This window comes from Mobula birostris, chromosome 25 (genome assembly GCF_030028105.1).
Source record: "Mobula birostris isolate sMobBir1 chromosome 25, sMobBir1.hap1, whole genome shotgun sequence".
Classification (NCBI taxonomy): Eukaryota; Metazoa; Chordata; class Chondrichthyes; order Myliobatiformes; family Myliobatidae; genus Mobula; species Mobula birostris.
The window spans coordinates 8,466,221-8,493,769 of NC_092394.1; the positions used below are offsets into that span (position 1 = coordinate 8,466,221).

At 40.1% G+C, this 27,549-nt stretch overlaps 1 long non-coding RNA gene and 2 other non-coding genes across 3 annotated transcripts; all 3 read right to left on the reverse strand.

Moving 5' to 3' along the window:
* Positions 1–5,059: 5,059 nt before the first annotated feature.
* On the reverse strand, positions 5,060–26,432 carry LOC140187806 (uncharacterized). Its single transcript, XR_011883156.1, has 4 exons — positions 26,359–26,432; positions 20,153–20,289; positions 5,508–5,622; positions 5,060–5,350 (listed from the first exon to the last, which is right to left on the reverse strand). It is a non-coding gene; the product is annotated as an uncharacterized lncRNA (long non-coding RNA).
* Positions 8,010–8,081, reverse strand: trnah-gug (transfer RNA histidin (anticodon GUG)). Its single transcript has one exon. It is a non-coding gene; the product is annotated as a tRNA-His (tRNA).
* trnah-gug (transfer RNA histidin (anticodon GUG)) lies at positions 13,449–13,520 on the reverse strand. Its single transcript has one exon. It is a non-coding gene; the product is annotated as a tRNA-His (tRNA).
* Positions 26,433–27,549: the final 1,117 nt, after the last annotated feature.

Here is a 27,549-nt window from a genome sequence, read left to right on the forward strand (position 1 = left end):
TTGAGGAAACTGGTAGGCTGCAGAAGGACTTAAGGCAGATTAAGAAAATGGGCAAGGAAGTTTGCAGATGATACAAAGATTGTGGAGGGGCAGGTAGTATTGAGGAAACAGGTAGGCTGCAGAAGGACTTAAGGCAGATTAAGAGAATGGGTAAGGAAGTGGCAAATGAAATACAATGTTGGAAAACGCATAGTCATGCACTTTAGTAGTAGAAATAAAGGTACAGACTATTTTCTAAATGGGGAGAAAATCCAAAAATCTGAGATGCAAAGGGACTTGGGAGTCCTTGTGCAGAACACTCTAAAGGTTAACTTGCAGGTAGAATCAGTGGTATGGAAGGCAAATGCAATGTCAGCATTCATTTCAAGAGGTCTAGAATACAAGAGCAGAGATGTGATGCTGAGGCTTTATAAGGCATTGGTGAGGACTCATCTTGAGTATTGTGAACAGTTTTGGGCTCCTCATCTAAGAAAAGATGTGTTGGCACTGGAGAGGATTCAGATGAGGTTCACAAGGATGATTCCCAGAATGATAGGGTTATCATACGAGGAATGTTTGATTGATCTGGGTCTGTACTCAATGGAACTTAGAAGGATCATAATGAAAGGCCTAGACAGACTAGATGTGGAAATGATGTTTCCCATGGTGCTGGAGACTAGGAAAGAGGGCACAGCCTCAGGATAGAAGGGTGTCTATTTAAAACAGAGATGTGGAGAAATTTCTTAAGTCAGAGGGTGGTGAATTTGTGTAATTTATTACCACAAGCAGCTGTAGAGGCCAGGTTGTTCAGTGTATTTAAGGCAGAGCTTGATAGGTTCTTGATTGGTCACGCATCAAAGGGTACAGGGAGAAGGCTGAGGAGGGAGAAAAAGGATCAGCCATGACTGAATGGCAGAGCATACTCAATGGGCCAAATTGCCAAATTCTGCTCCCATGTCTTATGGTCTTAATTACATTCCCCTACATCTTAAATCTAACTCTCTTCCTGATTTCTGACAAAGGGCTTTTGATGTGAAATGTTACACCATTTCTTTTTCCATTCATGTTGAGTGTGTCGAGCATTTGATTTATTTCTAAGTTGCAACATCCATAATTTAAAAATTTTGTTTCTAACTCATTTTCATCTGCTTACAGGTTGCCCCTGCAATTACTGGTAATGGGAAATCTGTCTATACAGAATTTATAAATCATTACCCAAAAATATGAGCTACAGAATAAAATTCACTCTCAATGAATTTGTGTGAAAGAAAGTAAATAAACACAAAATTATCTTGTTTCTAACTTTTCTGAATGCATGCTTAAATGAAAGTTTCACATTATGGAAATTCATGATAATTTCCATAATGTAGACAATTTTCTAGGAAAGCACCCCCACCCCTCCCCAATGTAAAGCACAGTCCATGAGACATAGAAGCAGAATTAGGCCATTCAGCCTATTGAGTCTGCTCCACCATTCCACCATGGCTGATCGCAGATCTCACTCAACCACATACACAGGCCTTAACACCATATCCTTTGGTGTCCTGACCAATTGGGAAACGATCAACTTCTACCTTAAATATACCCACGGACTTGGCAGAGTATTCCACAGATTCACTATTCTCTGGCTGAACAGGTTCCTCATTACCTCTGTTCTGGAAGATCACTCTTCAATTTTGATGCTGTGCCCTCTAGTTCTGGATAACTCCACCATAGGAAACATACTCTCCACATCCACCCTATCTAGTCCTTTCAACATTAGGTATGTTTCAATGAGATCCCCCCTGGATTCTTCTAAATTCCAGTGAGTACAGACTCAAAGCTGCCAAATGAGCTCATATGTTAACCCCTTCATTCCCAGAATCATCCTTGTGAACCTCCTCTAGACTCTCTCCAATGACAACACATTCTTTCTGAGATAAGCAGCCCAAAACTGTTGACAAAACTCCACTAACAACACTAATTATAAAGGGTCAGCATTATCTTCTTGCTTTTATATTCTATTCCCCTTGAAATAAATGCCAACATTGTATTTGTCTTCTTTACCAGACTCAATCTGTAAATTAACCTTCTGGGAGTCTTGCACGAGGACTCCCATGTCCCTCTACACCTCTGATGTTTGAACCTTCTCCCCATTTAGAAAATAGTCCGCAACATTGTTCCTTTTACCAAAATGCATTATTGTACATTTCCCAACACTGTATTCCATTTGCCACTTTTTTGCCCATTTTTCCAATTTGTCTAAGTCCTGCTGCAATTGCATGGCTTCCTTAGCACAACCTACCCCTCCACCTATCTTCATATCATCCAGAAACTTTGCCACAAATCACCTATATTTAGTTTATATGATTACAGGTTTCCTCTGCCATCTGAAGGTACAGCTTTCCTATAAAACGGTTCATAAACCGGAATGGCATAAAGTGAAGAATCAATTACCATTTATTTATATGGGAAAAATTTGTGAGCGTTCGCAGACCCAAAAAATAACCTACCAAGTCATGCCAAATAACACATAAAACCTAAAATAACAGTAACATATAGTAAAAGCAGGAATGATATGATAAATACACAGCCTATATAAAGTAGAAATACTTTTCTACAATCATTGCCGCGCTGTCCACCGTAGCATCTCACACAAGCGCTCTTGGCAGAAACACGGCGCAAGTGCTCTCGGCAGAAACACTCTCTCCAGTAACGTTTAAGCTATGAAGCTGCCAAATCAGCCCAAATAACACATAAAAATACACAGCCTACATAAAGTAGAAATAATGTATGTACAGTGTAGTATCACATACTGGAATCAGGAAGACAGCGCCGAGCACACTGATGATGGTGTGTTAGGCTGAGTCATCGGAGGTTGGGGTGGTGCAGTGGTCCCCAAACTCCGGACCGATACCAATCCGCGAAGAATGCAGCGGTAGCCGGGACGCATCCAGCATGTAAATATTGGCCTAGATCAGAGGCGACGCAATCAGCAATCGCCTCTGATCTGGGCCAACACTTACATGCTGGGCGGCACCTAATTAATTAGCTTGTTTGTTTTGGCATTCTTTCGTAAAGATGTGCTGGGTGCGTCCCGGCTACCGCTGCACCCTGCATTCTTCACGGATCAATATCGGACCGCAACCCAGAGGTTGGGACCACTGGGGTGGTGGGACACTGAGGTGTCACCTTATCATCGTCTGTTTCCATAAGGGCAGGCAGCTCATCAGCTTCTATGTCTGCCTGCCTCGATGTCAAAGGTCGAGGTTCGTCATCTGCTGTGGCTGATGTGGAAGGCTTGAAAAGCGACAGTATGCTTGACTGCCTGGCCTTGCGTATTTTTCTATCATACAGTTCTTTGTAAGCACTCAAACCATCCTGCAAATATGCCCTAAACCTACGTACCCTTTCAAAATTAAAGTCATACTTTTCTGCAATCATTGCAGCGAAAAATCTCACGCAATTGCTTCACGTTCAGTTCCTGGACAACTTCACTTTTGGTTCGTTCACTACTGCATTCGGTTTCTCAACCAAACTCACTTTATCCTTAATTCGTTCACCACGATCGAAACACTTAATCATGTCTAGTTTTACGCTAAGTGTAACACCCTTATGAGCTCTTTTAGGCTTTTCCAATACCTTAGAACTCATCTTGCAAACGGATGCTCAAAATAAATTGACATAAAACACAGATGCTCACAGGCACGTGTTCAAGCAATGCCAGCTAGAATGCAGTTCCGGGGGAGGAGCTTGGCTGCTCGGGGCGTGCGCTGCCTTTTTTCTAACAGTGAAAACAACTTCTGTCAGCGAAAACAGGTAACTAATGTAGGTCTTTCGTAACAGCAAGGTGTCGTAAAGCCAACGTTCGAAAAGCGGGGGGACACCTGTACTCCTGTAGTCTTTAGCTGAACTGAACATCATGGGACTTCAGCAGGTCTGAGTGCCCAAGGTAAATCAAAAGGAAATCTAGCAAAGTTCATGCTCTCAATTATTTTGATTGTGCAGGCATAAGTATCACAAGAGGGCAAGTTAATGTCTGGCTATTATAACACTGTAATCAAACGAAGGATAGGGCTATTACAAAACATCATAAGATGTCCAAAAGTGCTTTGCTATCAATAACATAATTATGATTCAAAAGTAGAAATGTTTATGTCCTTTAATAGCTTCGAACTGGTGGATCAATCCAATTGAACTTCCAGAGTTTCACTCCAGAAAAAAAACAATTTTCAAATAAGTAATGCTCAAAAAAGCGATGTGCAAATGATTTTCCAGGGAACTATCAATTGTAATGATGTTGGCAATTCCAGTTGATTCAAAATAATGTGCCATAAACTGCAATGAGATAAATAAGCAGGTGAAAAGATAATCACTTTTAAATGATGCTAGTTGAAGGATAGATAATGCCCAGCACACCAAAAACTATCTTTTCGTCTTTAAATACTCTATGGTATGACACAGTAGCATAATGGCTTTACAGCACCAGCAATCGGAAGAGCAGGGTTCAGTTCCTGCTGCTGTCCTGTAAGGTGTTTGTAAGTTTTCCCCATGACCGTGTGGGTTTCATCTGCATTCCAGTTTCCTCCCACATTCCAAACTTGTACAGGTTAGGGTTGGTAAATTGTGGGCATGTTATGCTGCCCCCGACATATCCCCAGACTGTGTTAGGTATTGATGCACACAACACATTTCACTGTGTGTTTCAATTACATGTCACAAATAAATAATCTAATCTTTAATGTAAACTTACAGTCAGAGTGTTTGTTTAATACCTCATTTAAAAGATAGGGCTTATGGCAGTACCAAATGCCAAGTTTGGCACTAAAGTGACATCTTAGTTTTTGTGGCTATGACCCTACAATAATCTTAGGGCGCACCAACTTCTGAGTCAAGAGAAGAAAATATTTGTGCTACGGCTATTTAGTCACCAATTAAGTATGAAACCTTAAGGACATCCTTAACAAAATGGTCCACGGTTTTCAGAACACAGAAGTAGTTTCGACCCTGAAATTTAATCTCTCCAAACAATACAGCATTCCCTGCAAGGGCAGATAAAAAACAATGTCTTTGCCAGTATCAATATTTAACCTGCTGCAGGATTTACATAACACAATTATTACATCCTCCTTTTTTGGGAAAATGTGCCATGCCTCCAGTGTGGGATGGACTTCAAACTATGAATAATAAAAAACAATCAGATAGGTAAACTCCACTGCTTCATACCCGAACACTCCTTTCCTTCCCGGCTGACAGTGCCCAGACTTGGGGTAATCTTCCATCTTTATCATTCAAACGCAAATCACCTCCAGCATCCAGTAATTTACTAAGAATCCACTGATTGCATGAGAAAGCTGCTGCATGCACAGGTGTACTCCGGTCGTCACACCGACTAGATAGAATGAATGTTTATTGAAAAAGATTAGGCATTTTTTCTTCCATTCTTCTTTTCTCACACTTTATAAAAACTTCCAAAGTTTTTGATATATAATACTATTTAAACACAAATAGATCTTTTTAAGCATATGGCTTTTAGTCAAGATACTCACTAGTTAGGATCTGCTCCGAACATCAGTAATACATCAACAACTTTGACAAGGTCCAGCAATGCAGCTATGAACAGGGGCGTCTGTCCCAGGCTATTTCTGGTATCAACTGCAACACCTGAAAAAAAAGACATCAAAATTCAAAGACACACATCAGATGCTGCAATAGCACTTAAATTTAATTCAACATATTTATCATTATCTGATAAATCCATATACTACATTGTGGCAAAATGTGTGAGATACATAATGTAAGTTATGACACCTGACATTAAACGTTCACTGTGATAATACTCTCAACTCTCCACCTTTGTTACCAGCAGCTTCCTTGTCGAACCCATTCATTCCAAGAAGTATATAAGGACCAGTGTGACATAATTACAACAAAAGAACAAATGATGCACTAATAAATTTACAACCCTTATCATGTTCTACACACATTTTAGCTTTATATATGTATTCATTGCAGCTAGTGTCTCATTTTTTATCCAACTTTCTCATCTTTCTCCTTGTCACATACACCTGTTAGGGTGCATTCTCTAGATACCTTATAAGGTAACTGTAGCCTTCAGCCAGGAGCAGATGTCATCAGGTGGTTCCCAACCTTCACAGTGTGTTTCAACCCTTAACCACGACACTCTCCAGTTGGTGGGCCAGCAGTGGTGGCCACTTGGGGTATTGGAATTCAGAGTTCATTCTCAGTGTTATCTGTAAAAAGTTGGTACATCCTCCCCATGGAATGATGGGTTTCTTCCAACAGTTGAAAGATGTACCAGTTAGTAGTTTAAATGGTTATAGTAAATTGTTCTGTGATAAGGCATGGATGAAATAGGTGGGTTGCTGGCGGCGCGGCTCAAAGAACTGGAAGGGCCTGTTCCACACTGCATCTTTAAATAAATAAAAATAAATCAGCTGATTGAATGGTGAATGGCCTGATTCTGCTCCTATGTCTTGTGGTTTGTGAAATCAATCTTTCAGAATATTGTTCATCTCTTCTACATTTAAAATACCTCTGTATATACAGTACTTTATTCATAATATGTACAGTGAATATATTCAACAAGTATCTTTATGTTTATTGTATTATCAATTCATCATTCTCTCATAATGCATCAACTGTTTCCTCATGAAGCAATACACTCATGAAGTGCCTGAAAGGTCCCTAAACCATGGTCCTTCATTGCAAAGACCTTTCGGTGACTGCGGCCGAGGGTGATGTTGCCCTTCTTCATGAACCCACAAGAGAAAAATACAGCCCTACTTTATGTCTGAAGATATAATTTCAATAGAAGCAAGAGAGAACTGATATGTACTTTTCAACAAATTTATATTATGCCCTGTTAGGAGCTTTGTGTCTAAAAAGCCAACTAAACTCGTATCTGCGTTGGAGTTGAATAAGGGAGGCGGAGCTTTCTGCTAAGCTTATTAGTGACCCCTCACGGTAAATAGCGTATTTCCACCCGCCCTTTTTAATGCTCAAATATTATGTTGAATAATGGAACAAAATGTATTTTTCCGCCTTCATTTCCACTAAATATATTTCATTTCGCATACTTGCTTTCTAATGTGGATTCGATGTTAGGTTCGACGGTAAACATTTTCAGCACAATTTACAATAGGAATTTAATTTCTATTTCTAATCTCCCAGGACCGGCGGCATCTTCTGCACCAAAAATTGTTTGAAGAAAGCAACCAACAATCTTATCTAAATTATATCAATTATTTGAAATTGGTTAATATTTCCAGGTCTGCTTTGAATAAACTCGGAGCTCACCAAACTATCTGAATAATATGTACGTCGTGAGGCAGAGAAATATTCACAGCTCTAGCTATAGCGAAAATGCCAAGAACCCATCAACAGGCGATTTCAACACAAACAGTACAGGTTATAAAAGCACATGAGATATATATAATTAAAATGTAATAAATATTGTAAGTACTCAAGAGGGAATTAGGCACCATATTCCGAGAGAATAGAATTAACATTTTAAATCGATGGCCTTTCATATCATATTTTTAGAATGTAAAAAAAGTTGAACTCATAGTATGTTAATAAAGCTGCGTATAAAAAGCTGGAAGCACTCAACAGGTCAAGCAGGAAACGTAGCGAGAAACCGTAGAAGTTTAGCTCACAGATGCCACCTAACGTGCAAAAAGTTTAAAACTCGAAAGGTGGAGCAAGTGGACTTTCATATTCTAATATTCTTTTTAGAACATAATAAAAGTTGAACTTGTAGTATTTTAAAAGCTGCATATAAAATGCTGGAAACACTCAGCAGGTCAAGCAGCAAACATGTCGAGAAACCGTAAAAGTTTAACGTGCAGAATATTTTTTAAAAAAGCAAGCCGCATCTTTTCCCTTCCCGTGTTTCCACAAAGTAAATTCAGACAACGTGGTTATACCTTTATATAAATATTAAAACAGAGCAGGAACGTCAAGAAAAACACTGAACTGGAGGGGAAACAAAATAGCAAGCCCATTGCCGTGTCATTGCTTTCCCGCAATGCCGTGACTCGGATTCGAACCGAGGTTGCTGCGGCCACAACGCAGAGTACTAACCACTATACGATCACGGCGAGCTACATGGGCGCTATGCGCAAGGCCAAAAAATTATTCTCAAGTGTACTATCTTTCTCGTGTACATTTTACTCAATGGGCAGTTACCATCATTATGACTAAAGTTCAAAATACAGAGTAAATTTTATTTTCTAAGTGCACATATGTCACGACATAAATCTCTGGGATTCATTTTCTTGGGACATTTACAGTAAATACAAGAAACACAATGGAATTAGTGAAAGACTGCACCCAACAACCAATGTGCGAAGAACAAACTAAAAATGCAAAAAGAGAAAAAATAAATAATTAATAAATAACCAACAAATATCGTTAAATGAGGTGAAGACGCTTTAAAAGTGAGCCCATAGGCTGTGGGAACAGTTCACTGATGGGCTCGTAAAGTTATGTCCCCTGGTTGAAGAGCCTGATGGTTTGAGGGATAATAACTGTTCCTGAATCTGGTGGTATGGGTCATAAAGCTCATGTACTTTCCTCCTGATGGCAGCAGCAAGATCAGACCATGAGATGGATGGTGGGTGCCCTTGATGATGGATGCTGCTTTCCTGCGACAGCGCTCCATGTAGAGGCCGTCAATGGTGGGGAGGGCTTTATCTGTGATGGACTGGCCACATTCACTACATTTTGTAGGTTTTTCTATACATGGACATTGGTGTTTCCATACCAGGCCGTGATGTGACCAATACTCCTCAACAAATATCTATAAGAAGTTTGTCAATGTTTTAGATGACATGCCAAATCTTTGCAAACTTCTAGGGAAGTGCAGGCACTGCCCATACTTTTTTTGTAATGACATTTACCTGGTGGACCCAGAACAGATCCTCTGAAATTATAACACTGAGGAATTTAAAGTTGCTGACTCTCTCCACCTCTAATTCCCCTATGAGGACTAGCTCATGACCTCTGATTTTCTCCTGCTGAAGTCAATAGTCATCCAAGAGGACCACAACTTTGTTACCGTTTGGAGGCTTGCGTGCTTCAATGACCTGGAGAGTTATGCTGGTTGGAGTCAGGGCCTTTTTTTTGACCCTTGTTAGGGTCCCCCATGGCAAAGAGGTCAAAGGGTAGATGCCAGACTAAAAGTGGTCTTCCAGGTTTGGAGTTCAGCTCAGGGCTAACAACCTTGAGTGGTCAAACAAAACTGTTATGAAAACAGTAATGAAGAATCCTTCTACACCTGTGTGTGTTGGTATTCCCTGAACCACACGTGGAGCTAATAGAGAGCATGGCCAAGGACAGACAGAAATGAAGGACTTTCATTGCTGCCCTAAATGCCAGCAGGCGTAATGAGCAGTAAGCAAGTAAGAAGTCAATAATCACCTCCTTGGTCCTCCTGACATTTGAGTGAGAAGTTGTTGGTATGGCACCACTCAGCCAAATTTTTAATCTCCCTCCTATATGCTGATTTGTCACCAATAAAATATACCACAATCCTTAAAGTTTCCAGTCCAGCCAACAATAAATTGTACTTGCAACACTCACAACACGTTGGAGGAACTCAGCAGGTCGGGCAGCATCCATGGAAACGATCAGTCAATGTTTCAGGCCAGAACCCTTCGTCACAATCTCCATCAGCACAGGAGCACCACAGGGATGTGTGCTTAGCCCCCTACTCTACTCACTTTACACCTGGGGCTGTGTGACTAAGTACAGCTCCACCACCATATACAAGTTTGCTGATGACACCACTATGTGAGCCGTATCAAAGGTGCTGATAAATCAGCATACAGGAGGGAGACTGAAAATTTGCTTGTTTGGTGTAATAACAACAACCTCTCACTCAATGTCAATAAGACTAAGGAAATGATTGTAGAATTCAGAATAGGGAAACCAGAGATCCATGATCCAGTACTCATAGGAGGATCTAAGATGAAGAGTGTCAGTAACTTTAAATTCCTGGGTGTCACTATCTCAAGAGGATCTCTCCTGGACCCATCATATAAATATAATTGCAAAGAAAGCACAAACACTTCTACTTCTTCAGGAGTCTATGGAGATTTGGCATGTCATCAAACCCTTGGCAAACTTCTATAGATGTGTGGTGGAAAGTGTAGTGACTGGCTGCATTACAGCCTGGTATGGGAACACCAATGCCTTTGAGTGGAAAGTCCTACAAAAGGTAGAAGATTTGGCCCAGTACATCACAGGTAAAACCCTCCCAATCACTGAGCATATCAACATGTAATGTTGCCATAGCAAAACAGCATCCATCATCAAAGAGACATCGGAGTCTCTCTTCCTGCCATTAGAGACATTTACACCACACGCTACATCCGTAAAGCAAACAGCATTATGTTATGAAGGACTCTACGCACCCCTCATACAAACTCTTCTCCCTCCGGCCATCTGGCAAAAGGCACCGAAGTATTTGGGCTCTCACGACCAGACTATGTAACAGTTTCTTCCCCCAAGTCATCAGACTCCTCAATACCCAGAGCCTGGATTGATACCAACCTACTGCCCTCTGCTGTGCATATTGTCTTGTTTATTATTTACTGTAATGCCTGCACTGTTTTGTGCACTTTATGCAGTTTTCGGTAGGTCTGTAGTCCTGACAAAGGGTCTCGTCCCGAAATGTCGACTGTACCTCTTCCTAGAGATGCTGCCTGGCCTGCTGCGTTCACCAGCAACTTTTATGTGTGTTGCAGGTCTGTAGTCTAGTGTAGTTTTGTGTTGTTTTACATAGTTCAATGTAGTTTTTGTATTGTTCACGGAGGTCCTGAAAAACATTGTCTCGTTTTTACTGTGTACTGTACCAGTAGTTATGGTCGAAATGACAATAAAAAGTGAGTTGACCTGACTTGACTTGATCAAAGATCCTCATCACCTAGGCCAAGCTCTTTCCTCACCACTGTCATCAGATAGGAGGTACAAGTACCTCAGAACTCACACCACCAAGAACAATTATTACCCCTCAACCATCAGGGTCTTGAACAAAAGGGGATAAAAATAACTACTCATGTAACACACACAAAATGCTGGTAGAAATCAGCAGGCCAGGCAGTATCCATGCAAGAGTACAGTTGATGTTCTGGGCTGAGACCCTTCAGCAGGACTGGAGAAGAAAGATGAAGAGTCAGAGCTAGAATGTAGATGGAGGAGAGGAAGAAACACAAGGTAATAGGTGAAACTGGGAGGGGGGAAGTATAGAGCTGGGAAGTTGATTGGTGAAAGAGATACAGGGCTGGAGAAGGAGAATCTAACAGAAGACAGAAGGCCATGGAAAAAGAAAAAGGGGGAGAAGCACCAGAGGAAGGTAACAGGCAGGCAAGGAGATAAGGTGAGAGAGGAAAAAGCAGACGTGGAATAGAGAAGGGGACGGGCATTACTGAAAGTGTAAGAAATTAATGTTCATACCATCAGGAGGCTACCCAGATAGTACATAAATTGTTGCTCCTCCAACCTGAGTATGGCCTCATCATGACAGTAGAGGAGGCCATAGGACACATCAGAATGGGAATGGGAAGTGGAATTAAAATGGTTGGCCACTGGGAGATCCCATCTTTTGTGGTGGACAGAGCGTAGGTGCTCAGCGAAGCAGTCTCCCAATCTACTTCAAGTCTCAGCGATAATACAAGAGGCCTCACTGTGAGCTCCGGGTACAATAGGTAATATCAACAGATTCACAGGTGAAGTGTCGCCTCAACTGGAAGGACTGTTTTGAGGACTGAATAGTAATGAGGGAGGAGCTATAGGGGCAGGTGTAGCACTTCTTCCACTTGCAAGGATAAGTGCCAGGAGGGAGATCAGTGGGAAGGGATGAATGGACAAAGGTAGCGATCCCTGCAGAAAGCAGACAGTGGGGGGGGGGGGGGGGTGAGAGAGAGTAGGGAAAGATGTGCTTGGCGGTGGGATCCCATTGGAGATGGTGGAAGTTGCTGAGTTAATGTGCTGGATCCAGAGGGTGGTGGGGTAGTAGGTGAGGACAAAAGGAAGTGTGTTGCTTGGATTTCCATCTGGCATAGCTTGCATATTGTTGCTTGATTGTTTGTGGTTTTTGTATTGCTATATTTATGCTCTATTCTTGGTTGGTGCAGCTGTAACGAAACCCAATTTCCCTCGGGATCAATAAAGTATGTCTATCTATCTCTCTATTTACAGCATCTTCAGATTTTCTCTTGTTTGTAACTACACTCATTCTATTTCTGGTGTTCTCATAACTGATGGAACACAAACAAAATGCTGGAGGAACTCAGCAGGCCGGGCAGCATTGATGGAAAAAATTCAGTCGATGTTTCAGGCTGAAACTCTTCTCACTTTAAGGACTCTTTACCTTGTTATTTCATGCTCGTTATTTATTGCTATTTATATTTATATTTGCATTTGCACAGTTTGTTGTTCATTGATCCTGTTTACAGTTACTGTTCTATAGATTTGTTAAGTACACCTGTGATTTTCTGCTTAATATTTTCAAAGGTTTTGGACTTTACAAAATTGTTCACACAATTTAGAGGCCAGTATGTGTGACCCCACTGCATAAGATACCAACCTATTAACCTAATAAAAAGTAGGTTCCAGCATTTTTTGAAGACCTTGAAGAGAGCCAATAGATGTGGTGTGGTCTCACAAAGAGATTAGTCAACAAAAGTAGAGTACATAGAACTGGAATAGTATACTGGCATGGACTGAGAAAGTGCAGAGTGGGAATAATGAGACATCTTTCAAATTGGCAGACTGAGGTATTGCATGGAATGGTACTTGTGGATAATTCACCTATTAATTCACCATATAATTTACATTTTCTAACATGTTATACTATAGTAAATTTACACAGTTAAACGGGCAAATTTAAAGAAAGCACAGGAAAAAGGGCCAGAGTGAATCGTAGGGAAGCAGAGTTAGGACTCCATTGATTTCAAAAGGAACACTGCTACAAGGACCCAATTAATTTAAAATGGACATGTAGAGGGGATCCAGTGAATTTAAAGAAACTAAGGGAAACAGAAACAGATAAACCAGATACTAAGCCATCAGAATTTCCAAACAACAGGACAGTGGATTATCAGAGTTTCACTGTATTAAGGAACTTCGGGAGATTGCTGGAAATTAGAGATATAAGATTAGCTATGACCTCAATGAATGATGGAATGGGCAAGATGGCTGATTTCTGCCCCTGATTCCTATGTTCATATAAACCTTTGTGATTCATCATAACATGGTTCACTAGACTTTGCCAAAGTCAGTGTTGATAAGACAGGGACTAAGACACCGGCTAAAATCATGCACAGCCAAAAAAAGCACTGTTTAGTTATATACTGCCACTAGGAAAATAATATTTCTATTATATTTATAATGAATTGTACGATTAAACCCCAGATGATTAGGGAAAAAATCAGACCCATTGCCGTGTCATTGCTTATCCGCAATGCCGTGACTCGGATTCGAACCGAGGTTGCTGCGGCCACAACGCAGAGTACTAACCACTATACGATCACGGCGAGCTACATGGGCGCTGACGAACAATACTTGCAAATAGCCTTAACTAGACAATATGATCACGTAGGGAATGCCACCAAACATTTTTCGACGCTAACACTCTGCAGTGTAACGGCACTCGACTGAGATTATTTGTTGCTACTGTGACTGGTGGGAAGCATAAAGCGCACAAGAGGGCCTATTTATAAATTTTTTAAAACACTAGTTTTCTGCATTGTCTCAACAAAATAGAATAAGTCACTTCCAGTCACATCGTTGCAAGAACTTTTTTTTAGCCAATCGTAACTTCGTGAGTTTAATCATTACGTTAAACATGAAATATGCTCATGACTGAATCGTCAACCTCTTTAAAACTACGTGAAGTAATTCTATGTTAACTGCAAAGCTCAACTTTAAAAAAGCGTAAGTAAGACCAGGTTAATAAGATTCCAACCTATTTGTTTTCCTGCCTTGTACGGTTTCACATATTATGCCTTGTAAGAGAGACAGGACCCAATTAATTTAATACGTTTGTATTTTCTTTTGTTTCCCCCGCCTGCAAAACAGAACCCTTTAAAAAAAACTCATCTCCAGACGTGAATGAGACCTCCATGCGGTGCTGCCTTGCTTCTTCACGGCACACCAGCGTTTGATGATGTACAATTGCAAGGGAAAAGAAGCGCCACCTGCTTTAACTTTGCATAGCAGTTCTGATGAGAGCCGCTAAACTGAAATTGCTTGTTACTCTGTCTATAAAATTGTCAGATCAACAAGCAAGGTCTTTCTTTTTGGAATAAAGGTGCCAAGCTTTGAAAAAACGAGTATTTTACCATATTGCAACAGTGTTGGCTCGCTAAGTACAGCACTCTGCAAGGCGACAGAGCCTATCTATGTAGTTCAAGGAGGCCACCACAAACCAAGAAGGCATAGACCTCGAGATATATGCCTTATCTGTCTTCGGCTACATCTGTAAGTGTGTAGAGGATGTTGGTACTTCAAGAACAGTCATCTCTAAGGCCCAACCAGAAGCCTTGGCTGAACGCAGAGGCGCGCTTCCTACTTAAGTCAAGTACGCTGCCTTCTTTTTTTGGATTAGAACAGCTCTCGGAGCAACCAGGAGAAACCTCACCTTAGGCACCAATAGGGCAAATACTGCTTACGCACAAAAAAGACATGAACATCTAACCGCGATCCCCAGCGTATTGCTGACTACTCAAGGAAAAACTGTATCAATGCCATCTGTACCTGTGACACCTCCTTCCCTAATGCTCTGAACAACTTTTATATATGCTTCAAGGCATACAGCACCACCTCAGCTATGGAAGTTACCCCCTGCCAGGATTCTTTGTCTACATAATTCATTATGGTCATGTGTAAAGGTATGTGAATGGCATACATCATTATGCCACTATGTCAAATGTGTGCCCATCGTTAAAGTAAAAATGAAACTAAGTCAAACAAGAGAAAATCTGCAGATGCTGGAAACTCAAACAATATACACAAAATGCTGGAGGAACACAGCAGGCCAGGCAGCATCTATGGAAAAAAGCAGTCGATGTTTTGGGCCAAAACTCTTCAGCAGGACTAAGAAACAAGGACAAATTATTTCAGGATCCATGTTTTCCCTTCAAGTTGTTTTATGTTTTGGAGTTAACAAAACATAACAGTAGTGATGAGCAAGTTTTAAATAAATCCGAGACAACAACCTAACTGTTGAAGTGCAGCAAGACTTTCAAGTTAAAAAAAGGACAGAAAACTGACGAATTCACATGTTCATAAACAGTGACTACTGGGTGATAATAATCATAAATTTTTAAAAAAGCAGTAATGGCTGACAACATCAGAAAGATAGACACATTTGATCGCACAAAAGGTAACTGGATATTGTAAACAGTGAATTGAGCAGTATTTTAAAGCAAATGAAATAGCCAATGAAAAGCAAGTGCCAGTTTTGCTGAGTGCATTGGGTGATATTATGAAAGTAAAGCAGGAACATTTGGAACCAAAACTGTTGTTGATTGTAGAATGTTTTAGGTTTCATAAGTGGAATCAAAAGGAAGGGGAGTCCATTTGGTTTACGTGGCTGAATTGAAGACATTGTCTGAGCATTATCAGTTCAATGATGGTCTTAACGATGCACTGAGAGATTGTTTAGTTTGTGGAATCTTACAAAAAAACATTCAAACTGGCTCCTAACTGAAGCACACCGAGTTACAGTCAAAAACAGTTACCATACTTTTCCAAAGCAGCTAGGCGGATCAATGCCTCTACCCACTAAGCCATCCCACCACTATTTTATCAGTTCCTGTCAGTCACCTTATTTACAGACACTCGTGAGCCTAGCGCCACTTTATGAACATACAAAGTATATAAGCTATCTTATGTATTTATATTTATTGTTTTTTATTATAGTGTTCTTTATCTTATTGTGTTTTTTGTGCTGCATTAGATCCACAGTAACAATTATTTCCTTCTCCTTTACACTTGCGTACTGGAAATAACTAAGTAATTTTGAAAGTCAAATAAAGGTTTTTTTTTCAAGATGGCAGCCTATCAACGCAGAAATAAAAACAAAAAGAAATGCTTAGCTGGTCTAGCAACTTATGTAGAAAGAGAAAACAACTTTTTAACTCTGAACCTGATTTCTAGTTTTGCTGTTTTGTTTTCCATTTTCACACAAAACTCCATTCAGCCCACGACATATCAAAGTAAAATCTGTCAAAGTGGTTGGTTGATAAAGCTATATCGCAATTGGTTTATATGCTCTTTTAAGAATGTGTATAGTCTGGCATATTGACACTTGCAAGGAAAAATTCAATTATCTCCAGCAGCCTGAACTCTGGGTTTTGGAGCTGGAGAGGCAGCTTGCAGTCACTACAACACGCCTGCAAAACTGATGGCTTTGTGATGGCATAATTAACAATAAGAGTGTGCCATAATTTATAAGTGTGCAGAGGAAATGGGTACAACGAGAGAGAAAGGCACTGCAGATATTGGAATCTGGAGGAATAATCTGTCTGAAGAACTCAGCAGGATGCACACTTCTGTGGGAGGGAAGGAATTGTTGATGTTTTGGGTTGAAACCCTGTATCAGGACTGACAGTGGAGAGATGAGTTGCCAGTATAAAGAAGTGAAAGGGATATCAAAAAAGGAATCCAATGTAATTGGTAAGGTGGAGTTGGAAGACAGTGGTAGGTGAACGATAGGTGGAGACAAACAGAGATGATGAAAAGGGGAAGAAAGGCAGATAGAGCAAGCTGGGGAGTGTGGAGATAGGAGATGGCTGCAGGAGGGAGATAAGCAGGAATACAAAGCACTACCACTTTCTAGCACGGGAATGAAGAACAATTTCTTTACTCAGAGGGTGGTGAATCTTATGAATATTTTGCCCTAAAGGGTTATTTAAGCTCAGTCATTGAATGCATTTGAAACAGAGATCAGCAAAAATCTGGATATTTGAAGAATCAATGGAATCAGCTTTATTTTCACAGTTTAATATAACGTAAAATTTGTTGTTTTGCAGTTGCCACACAATGTAAAGACATAAAACATAATTATTACTATGCAAGGATTAAACATAAAGAGTATTACATAGGGATAAGGCAGAAAAATGGTGCTGTGGTAGATGAGCCAGGATCTTACTGAATTGTGAAGTATACTCCCGGGCTAAATGGGCTTATGTTTGAAAAGAAATCTTCCCCTCTTTTCTTAAATTGACAACAAAAACTCATTAGCCTTTATCTTATAGAGAGTGCAAGGCTTCCTGAGAAAGTCTCCATAAACATACTTCTCTAAAGAGTGCTTTTCTTCCACACAGCATCCCACCCAGCAACATGGGACCTTTTTAGGTGCAGGACTCTTTCGCCAATTATTGTTAATAAAACATGCAAAAACAATTTTCAGTATACTTCCAATAAATAATACATGTTATAAATCTTATTTATACACACACATTCTATATATATGTATTGTTCTGTTGAGATATATATATATATATATATCTCAACAGAACAATACAAAGAAATCTGTAAGAATAAAGTGATTGTTCTGGACCAGTCTGAATAAGAAGTATGAGACAGGTTACTCCATTCTGACTCATAACTAAGTAAAAGCTTTGTCAAATCTCTTAATAAAAGTAGATCACCAACTATACGGATGATATTTTGCTCTTTTTGGTTTGAGAAGAATTACAATGACCTACCTATTTGAAAATATACAGACATAAAGTGCAATAAATATTAATAAAATGCATACTTGCACAAATGCTGCATTGCAAGTTATAAAGAATGAATCTACCTATGAAATTATGATACCAATAACCAGATGAACTAACACATTAAGTAAATTTCTTGGGTGTCAATACAGTGGCAAATTGGATTAAAAATTGGTTATGTGGGAGAAATTAAAAGGTAATTATTAACATCAATTTTAGTGATTGGAAGATTTTTGCACAGTGGAATTCTGCAAGATCTAGTTTTGGGATAGTTTGTTTATTATGATATGGATGTTTTGGACTTAAATATAAGTGCTATAATGAACAGGTTTACTGATAATACAAAAATTGTCAGTGTGGTGGACAATGGGAAAGAAAATTCAAAGCTACGAGAACAATAAACTTCTTTTATGGGGACAAATTTGAATTCAGTCCAGACGTGAAATAATGGAACATATAACAGTTAAGGCCCTTTGGACCATATTATTCTGCTGACCTTTCAGCATACTCAAAGATCATGTTAAAACTTCCCTCCTACATAGCCCGTAACCCTCCATTTTTCTTTCACGCATCTACCTAGCTAAATGTCTCTGAAATGTCCCTAATGTATCAGTCTCTACCACTGCTATGCTCCCGGCTGTGTATTTCTGGCACTTACCACTCTCTGTGTAAAAACCTACTTCTGACATCTTCCCTAAACTTTCCTCCACTCATCATCAAATTATGTCTTTTGCTATTAGCCACTGCCATCCTGGGGAAAAGGCACTGGCGTACCCTTTCATCTATGCCTCATAATCTTATACACCTCTATCAAATTGCCTCATCCTCCTTTGCTCCAAGGAGAAAAGCCCTAGTTCATTCAACCTTTCCTCATAAGACATGTTCTCTAATCTAGGCAGCATTCTGGAAAATCTCCTCTGCACCTTCCACATCCTTCCTATAATGAAGTGACCAGAAATGAATGTAATACAATTACCAGAGTTTTATAAAGCTGCAGCATTACCTCAGGGCTCTTGAACTCAACACCCTGACTAATGAAGGCAAAATCACCATACATCTTCGTAAGAATCCTGTCAATTTGAGAGGCAACTTCGAGGGATCTATGGACATGGATCTCAAGAGTCCCCTGTTCCTCCACACTGCTAAGAATCTCGACACTATTCTTGTTCTCTGCCTTCAAGTTCATCTTTCCAAAGTGTTTCACTTCACACCTTTCCGGAATGAATACGATCTGCCACCTCTCAGCCAGTTCTGCATCTGCCTGTGTTCGTTGCATTCTATGACATCTGTAAAGACGGTGGCATCACCTCAATTCCCTACCTCACCAGTAACAAGGGGGGCAGCTGAGGAATTAGAGGCTTATTTTAAGAAATGAATTACTTATTATCAGCATTTGATCCTGAGTGCCTTATAATTGATTACAATGATCGCATAATCACCTCATCCCTTGCTAACCCACTGTTCTTAGACTTTGCTTGAAGCATGCTATAGTTGTTGAAAAGCAATGTGACACTTCTGTATCTGGCATATCATGAGAAATCTGGACTGAAGAAATCAAAATGCATGGTTCATACAACATTTCATTATTCATTGCTAAACCTGGAAAGCCCCATACAATTGGAGAAGAACTGATTCTGCCAGCAGCTTGGGAGGTTCTGACCACCAGAGTAAATAATTAAAGTGATTTTGTTCAGCAACTACTCTGTTAGAAGATTAATCTAGTTTTTATTTTAGATTATTAGTATGTTGTGTTCGCTCACCTCGCCATAACACAGTATATGCAGTTTTTTTTTTAAATCCCTTTACCTATTTCTCTATATTATATTAAGAGTATTTTCCCATAACCAATTAACCTGTAGAACAGCACTCTGGGATGTAAACTGGAGAAGTGGGGAAAACCCATTGCAGTCACAAGAATATGCTAACACAACACAGACAGTACTGAAACTGTGACACTGCTTTGTGACACTGAACAGCCTTCTCTCTATAAATACTCCCTAAACTGCTAGGGATCCGCATTTTTCATTTTACTTCAGATTTCTAGCATCTGCACTTTTTGCTTTTAAATTACAAAATTAATTCACTTTTAATTAACATTTATACTAGTGATAAACAGTAGTCTATAAATTTCTTTCTGAAAAAACAGTATCAGATTTTGTGCTTGGAAAAAACTTAAATATCATGTTCTGAGGATTGAAACAGAAATAATTTCCTCATCTTTTCAGTGGAAAAATGTCAGGAACACAGATCTGTTTCTATGGTATACTATTTTGAATATATAATGTTAATCAAGTATAGATAATAAAGAATAATTAGATATGAGGGTACATAGCTATTTACAGAAACGCTTTCTAAGGCCAGGTCTAAATTGAATAAATGCATACAGCAAATCCAAAGCCAAACCTAACCTAATACAAAATCCTCAAATGCAAGATTCCCACCTTTCAATAGAATTTTTTTCACCTTGGTGTGGCTACCCTCTCTCACAAACTGATGTAACTGTGACCCTGAGGCATCAGCCTTCACTGTTCCAAGTTGCACAGGGCAGGGCAGTGGGAGTGGCACCAGGTGTGACATCCTAAAACAAGGAAAATACAGGTTAAGATTTCAGTGTAAAATCATTGTCTGATATCTGCCAATACAAATAATTTCATGTTATTCTGCTGAACATTGTGGGTATGCTATGTTGTCACTGGAATGTGTAGCCACATTTGTGAGCTGCCCCAGCATAAATTCATTGTACGCATGATTAATAAATAAATCTAATAAAGACAAAATTGCAAAGCACATCTTGCAAATCTGAAATCAGAACAAAATGCTGGATATATATGGCAAATAAAGAAGTTTTGTGGAGGGGAAATATGAATGTTTTAGGTCAATAACTTATCAGAACTGAAAAAAAAAGATATAATGCATTTTAAGAAGCATGTAAGTACAATTACAAAGAAAGCACACCTGCACCTCTACTGCCTTAGAAGATTGCGAAGGGTAGGCATGATATTTAAAACTTTGACAAACTCCTATATGTGTGGTGGAGAGTATATTGACTGGCTGCATCACAGCCTGGTATAGAAACATCAATGCCCTTGAACAGAAAATCCTACAAAAAATAGTGGATACAGCCCAGTCCATCATGGGTAAAGCCTTCCCCACCATTGAGCACATCTACACGGAACGTTGTCGCAGGAAAGCAGAATCCATCATTAAGATACCCCCACCATCCAGGTCATGCTCTCTTCTCGCTTCTACCATCAGGAAGGTGGTACAGGAGTCTCAGGACTCACACCACCATGTTCTGGAACAATTTTTACCCCTCAATCATCAGGCTCTTGAACTAGAAGGAATAAGTTCACTTGTCCCATCACTGAACTGTTCCCACAACCACAGACTCACTTTCAAGGACTTTTCATCTCATGTTTTTTTATATTTATTGCTTATTTATTTATTATCATTTCTTTTTGTATTTCTGTAGTTTGTCTTTTGCACACTGGTGTCCGCGCTGTTGGGTGTGGTCTTTCATTGATCCTATTATAGTTATTGGATTTATTGAGCACGTCCACAAGAAAATGAATCTTGGGTTTGTGTATGGTGACATATATGTTCTTTAATAATAAATTTATTTTTATTATTTAAAACAAAAACAAGTGGAAAGTGGAAGCTAAAAGGCAGATAGATTCACTAATGAAAAGGATGATGGTATGAGAGGGAATAGTTATTTTCCAGATTGTTCAGAGAACACCAGTGCTTTGATTATATTTTAACTGCTTGGCTATTATCTTATCTAATTAACTATTTCTTCAGAACTACAGACAGGATGATGCCAGGTCCCACATTTATTGATATCACATGAAGTGATTTGCACTGGGTGAAGACCTTCTGTGATTGTGGGAGCATCAGAAGCCAATATGAATCATCCATTTGGCATTTTTTTAAACTTCTTTTTACCCCAATGCAAAGGTGACTATATACAGTAGCATATATGGTATATTAAATCAAAAGGAGGGATGATGTGTTTAGAAATAGGGTCATCATTAAATATACAAAACACAGCAGATTTGGGGATCTTAAAACAGAAAATGCTAAGGAATAAACATGAGAATTAGGATGAGGAGCATCGAGCCATCCTGTCCTTCAAACTTTCTCCAACATTCATCCAGAAATGGCTGATCTCCCACTTCAGCATTATTTGCTTGTGCTTTCTCCATATTCCTTTAGTTCCCTTAACATCCTGAAATTCATCCATTACTGTCTGAATGAACTCAGTGACTGACCCTTTGAAGTCCTTCAGCGTAGACACATTGGCTGATTTATTCCTGAGGATTGGATAACCTTGGTTCTTGAACTGTGTCATTGTCAGCTGAATAGCTTCCCTTGAGTTCTAAAGATCAGCTTCAGTCCTGCAGTAACTTCGCTGGGAGTGAGATGCAATACTGTGGCAAGATTGAGAAGAGTATTGGGGCAACGACATTGCCTTTGCTGACGTCACTCCTAATCGAGAATGGCTCTTCTCTAGATATATTAGTAACTATTCTTGGCTTGCATCCCCTTATGAAGCAAACACAAGATGGAGATGAACTTCTTGAAAGTACAATTTGAGTCTGTTTTTATGTCTGTAACTAAGCTTCAAGAAAGGAGTTAAGTTCAACCACAGTAAGTAAAGATATCTCTATTATTTGACACAGGAAAGATATTGCCAGGGTCAACTACCTTCTTCCTCTGGCAAGACTGCTGCTGCTGGATTCACAGTTTAAATTACATCTACCTGGAGGCACTATGGACATGATCTTCAATGCACAACTCTAAGAAAAATGCAAGAACCACACCAGCCACCATACACTTTTCCAAACTCACCTCAACCTTTGACACCATCATTCAAGAGGGACTGCACAAAATTCTTATCACATTCCAGCAAACCACAGTATATCATTTTATGTAACTACACAATTCTTCAGGATTTGCCTCACAGCGCTCTTAAATATTTACAGAAATCAGCTTTACACCTATACTGTAATCCTCTGCGATACAAGCTTGACAGTGCCTGAAGTGAAAGAGACAGTTTTAAGAACCTGAGATTCTAACAAATGTTTAGTGGTATGGAAGCAATAAATTGTTGTGCTTCCCCAAAGATCATTTGTAGTAGCTGCACCCACTTTGGTGCCTCCTTCAGCACACGAATCTGGTCCTCAGAGTCTGCTAGCTTGAAGCATTTGGTTGTGGAGAAATCTTTGTTCTGGAAGCATTCTAGAGGGTGCCTTTCAATACACTCATAGATTTCCAATTGCTGCAGTTTTTTTTTACTGTATACTTCTGTCTCTGTCAACGCTCCATATAACCTCGAAGCCCATGTTATACAGCTATTCAGAACTCTTGGGGATCATTCTGGAGTTATGGAATTATGGATAGTGTGATCATGTATTTATTGAGTGTGGGACATTCTGATTCTGTCCCATTGAAGCTATATAGGGAAGACAATAGATTTATATGCCTGCTATACCACATTGTTAAAGGTGTATCCCTGCTGCTTAATGCACAGTTCAGGACTGAATTTATTTTGTTTAACCTTCAGGTTAGTTATATATTCATGGAGTCATCCTTTAACAATACAAGGAGTATATTTTTGAGTGTCTGGAATTTGTACTCAAGAGGCTTTTGGAACAGACACCAGTATTGAATAGTCAAAGAGGTTCTGCAAGTTGTGGTGTGCTAGCATGTAAAGATGTAATTCTATAAATTTACGTGACTATATTCAAAATGTTTAAAGTAGATGATTATAACAATTGAAACTGTATTTCATCATTTGTTAACTTTATTTTTAAGTGTCAGAGGACCGAGATTCTCTTGTCTGTGCGTGAATAGAAACTTTAGTATTTCCTAGTTACAGCTTTCATGTGGCTCAATTTTCATTGGTCACAAGAACAAACCTTGACAAATACCCTTGTACCTCTTTCACAACTTACTGGCAAAAGCCTCATCCTACAGGAAGGTGGTCAGTCCTCCCAATTTAAAGCCCATGTGGTCCATCTTCAAACTCCAGGTGATTGTTATGGTGTAGCTGCAGGGTATGTCACGCCTGTGTCAAGTACAACACCAAGTGCACCTCACATCTGATAATTAAGTTCATTCCTGTAATCAATGAGCAGTTGAGCCAAAATACCAGACATCTTTCTTTTATCCACCCAGTTGTGCAGTACCATCTTCCACCAATAGAAGTCCACAGCAAGCGTCTGAAAATCGCGGACCACTTCCATACCTCAAAAGTCATTTCTCAGTGTGTGTCAACATAAATGATAAGGTTCATCATCGTCTTCAGTGCTCCAGCACAGACCTTGGTTGATTGAAAACAAAAGGGCATTTGAAGTCCAAGTCAAACACAGAACAAATATCAAGGTTTACCCGGTAGCAGTGACCACTGCCCTCCTGTATACTGTTGACACTTGAAATATTTAAAATAGGCAGTGCAGAGATACCATATTGTTATCTCCACAGAATCCTTGAAATACATTAACAGAATAAGGAAACCAACATCAGTGCTCTCTTCCAGGTCAATACCCCAGCACTGTGACAATTAAACTCAGTTAACACCATTGGGCAGGTCATGTCATTTGCATGCCCAACAGCACACTTCAGAAACTCACTCTTAGTTCCATTACAGGAAGAGATTACCAGGAAAAGATAGGAAAAAAATTAAGAATGTTCGTAAAACCTGCCTGAGAAATGCAGACCCTATTGATATCTGGTGAATCTCTGAGCCATGACGGGCAAAGCAGCAGCTTTTGGGTGGAACCGAGAACCTCAAGCCTATGTGTTCATAGAACACAAAATCCAGCAAATGTTGCAGGAGCACTCCATCTCACTAACCACTGTGTACCCATCTGAACAGGCACCACCTACCCTGTCCATCAGACTGAAGGTCCCATGTTAGCCTTAACTTTGAACCCATCAAACTGAGAGTAATTCACCATCATCATGGGACTGTCAAACAAGAGTAATTCCTTCTGACCCAGCAAAGGGCAAACGGGGAAGGGACAATGAGAAACCCAAGGATTCATGCGTCCATGGAGACATTAATTGCTGTTCACCCCAACCACAATCTGAACAAAGTTAAGAATGTTATCATATCCCACTATTGCACTGGAGACATTAAACAAGCCATGGTTTACTGCTGCCTACAATCCCCAGCGCAGCCGTAAAATAGCACAAGGGCAAAGCTAATTGCCACTCATACCCTACAAAGTGCAAAAGTGAAGCTTTTTTTGCCTCTTTGCCCCAAGAAAAGCATAGCTCAAGGTGCATTGTCTGTGATCCTGGAATGATTAATGAAATGGTTATGGAATGGGAAAAAATACCAGTTATTGCCCTCAAGTCTGCAAAGAACAAAGAGCTGGAAGTTCTTAGGTGTGTGTCCCTGTATAGGACAAACAGCTTCAAATTTATTGACCATCTTCCCTCCCCGAGCCCTATCCTAACCCAGGTAAGGATAAACACCAGCGGTTTATTGTCCCACCACCACTGTAAAGGCCAAACTGCACGTTAATACAATTCAGCTCTGAAAGAGCAATCAACCTGCATGGGACCCATACACAAACAAAAACTCTACTTCCATCGAGCGAGTCCAAAGACAGGCAGCCCGATTTGTCACAAATACCTATGAGAGAGAAGCAAGTGTTACTCAACTTTTAAATTCATTAAAGTGGAACTCTCTCCAAGATAGATGTGAAGCACACCGCCTGACCCGTTTTTACAAAATGTTAAATGGTCAACTCGACATAGACTACCAATCCCACATCAAACCCAAACCTATAAGGAGCAGATGAGGGCACTCAACTCAATTTGAAATACTAACTACCAAGTCAGATGTGTACAGCAATTCATTTCCCCCCCCCCTTCCTGCACAATTAAAGCATAGAATAATCTTAATCCTAACACAGTTACACAGCCAAACCCAATTAAATTTAAGGCAGCTTTTCTTCTTCAAAAATCTCCTTCTTAAACCTACTCTCCACTACCTCCAGTTTAAATTCCATGCAGAATATTTTGGAGGATCAAGAACCAAGAACCTTAATTTGCACCCCATCCCTAGTCCTGGAAAAAGAAAACACAAGAGTTATTGCTGCCTACCCCAACCTGGCCAAATAAAAGACACAGAGCTATGAAGGAACTCTAAAACTCTTGGAAGTTGGTAAAGGCTAAAAGGCTCTGGTTTATCATTGCCCACAACCTCACACTAGCCTGAAAACAGTAACATTTTAAACTTATTGCAACTTCAAAACCTGGAAAGAATAGGGAAAACTATTTATTACTGAGCCAGCTATGGTTCATTGCTTCCAAACTCCCTGAAAGAACAAAAGATAAATCTGCCGATCACTGAGTTTTAGTCTCCATACACGGACCTGCAGGAGACAAGTGCATAAAGTTAATTGTCATCTCGGGTCCTGGAGAAAAAAAAAACTGTAAAGTTTATTGCTACTTTAATGCTACCACCGTGGATTTGAGCACCATTTTGCCCACCTCTTCATCCATTCAAACCGTGGCTTCGACACTGTGAAGTCTAGGCGCAAAAATTACAGGCTGTTATTATTAATGTTCACCTTGATCGTGTTTTTTTTACCTTTCCCCACACTGTGCTATGGGTATCCTGCTTTATTACCTAAAAAGTTTTCCTACGGGTACCCAGCCACCGGGGCCACGAGGGGCGACTCCACTACATGCGCCAACCGCCGCTGCACGAGAGGCGGTGGGAAGCCACGTGACCCACGAGCGCGCGCCGGCGGCACGTGAGGACCGAGGCCACGTGACTTACAGGTCCCGGCGCAAGTGCCAACCGTCGCGGTTTGCCCGAGGTGCCAAAGGACCTGCTGGGATTATCCTGAGGTGGATAGTGTAAACTCCAAGAATTGAACGGAATTAAAGAATAATCTGGTGTATCGGTATCCTTTATCACAGGGGTGGGGCTTGGTCACTACTGCTGCAGGCGTTTCCATTCCTGTTAACTCATTATAGTACTCCTTTATAGTTTGAGCTGTCAAACAAAATACTGGAGGAACCCAGCTGGACTGTCCTGATGAAGGGTCTCGGCCCGAAACGTCGACTGTTTACTCTTTTCCATAGATGCTGCCTGACCTGCTGAGTTCCTCCAGCATTTTGTGTGTGTTGCTTTGGAATTCCAGCATCTCCAGATTTTCTCGTGTTGGAACTGACAGAATCTCGGTGTATAAATAAGGGACAAAAGTATCCAATGTTGTTATACCCTTAATTGTAAGGGAATTGAGGATTATGGAGTAAAGGCTAGATCAGCCATGATCTTGTTGAATGGAGCAGCAGGGTCATCAAGCCAAATGGTCTACTGCCCCTGTTTCTAATGTCATTCCTATCATTTTGATATGGCATTGGCTGCATAAAACTTTGAGTAGACTTTTATGTTTAAAGAAGATCCCTGTATGTGCTGACCAATAGCCATCTTCCTATGAATACCATTAAAGTTGATAATACAGCATAACTCTACTTCTGCTTGTTTGAAGATTACCTACAGTGCATCAGTTGTACTTCAAGTTGCTTGCACAGCATTTTGTTATGTTCTGCAATAAGAAGGATCATTTGATCAAATGTCACCTGTTAAGCTGTCTTTTCCTAAAGTACTATAGGATGGCTCTGTCCACATTGCCTCATAATGTTCCTTTTAGTTGGATAGTTCTGCATCACTTCATCTAGTACAACACCTTTGATTGCAAATCAGTTAGACATAGAAAATAGGTGCAGGAGTAGGGCATTTGGCCCTTCGAGCCTGCACCGCATGACTGATCATCCAACTCAGAACCCTGTACCAGCCTTCCCTCCATAC